Here is a 1,145-nt window from a genome sequence, read left to right as displayed (position 1 = left end):
ACTAAATACAAAATTAATTAACGACCTCCGTGGTCGAGTAGTGTGTACACCTGTATCAGGTTCGTTTCCCGACCGACTCGATGTAGAAAGGATTCATTAATTTTCTTTATTGTCTTGGATCTGCGTGATTGTGGAACCGTTGTTACTTTTTTCATAACACAAGTGCCTTAGCTACTTTTATTTTGAATAAGAGTATGTGATGTTGTCCAATATTTATTTATTTTAAATAATTCTATTTGTTATTAAATTCAAATAGAAACCTAATTCCCTAACGTTGGTCCGGTATAATCCATCTGGACAGTGTCTCAGATCGATATAAGACCATTTCGAGCTGAGCCCGTCTGTTCGAACTGACATGGATTATACCGCACTCAGTATTTGCTAAATCCCACACTTGTGGAGCCAAGTTTAAGTCGCACTTGAGACGATCCTACACGTACAGACCAGCTCGCTCGTATGTCGACGTCTGAAATATTGAAAATATCAGTACGGAATATATGGTTTGAGATGGAATTTGACGCGCCAAGTAATATTTTATACTTGAGTTACGGACTTGTTCGGAAATGTTTTCTAATATATTTTCTTAAGTAAGGTGGGTTTGTTCTGTTTCCAAAAACATATAGTTTATTCGAAAGATAGTAACTTGTAAGTATTGTGATATATGTACTCGTGAGGAACGGTAATGAGTGTTTGACTTTTTGAAGAAACAATTGGTTTGCTATTGCTAATACACCAATATTATGCATTTCAAAACTTTTATTGAAAGTCTACAAAGTCATTGTTCATGACATGACATTATTATAAGAAAAAACCTAGAACTTTAGAAGGTAGTCTGATAAATTTATATATTATATCAAAACTTTTTACGAAAATCTCGCGGACGATTTTTATATGCCTCAGAAATGCATTTAATCAATAAAAAAAAACATTAAGCATATTACAATACACGGGCACACTCTCTCATATAGATATAATTAATAATTTTTTTTTTCTGAAGCATTTCTTTGTAACGAGAAGGCACAGATTATTTTGCCAATTTCAAATGCGATGGAGAAGAAAACACTCATAGTTTACGTTCATACCGCATTGCCACGAAGTCAAGACACATAATCAACGACGTTTTAATTGACATTTGTCTTTTTTAA

The sequence above is a fragment of the Vanessa cardui genome, chromosome 19 (genome assembly GCF_905220365.1).
Source record: "Vanessa cardui chromosome 19, ilVanCard2.1, whole genome shotgun sequence".
NCBI classification, from domain to species: domain Eukaryota; kingdom Metazoa; phylum Arthropoda; class Insecta; order Lepidoptera; family Nymphalidae; genus Vanessa; species Vanessa cardui.
This window is presented reverse-complemented; position numbering follows the sequence as displayed.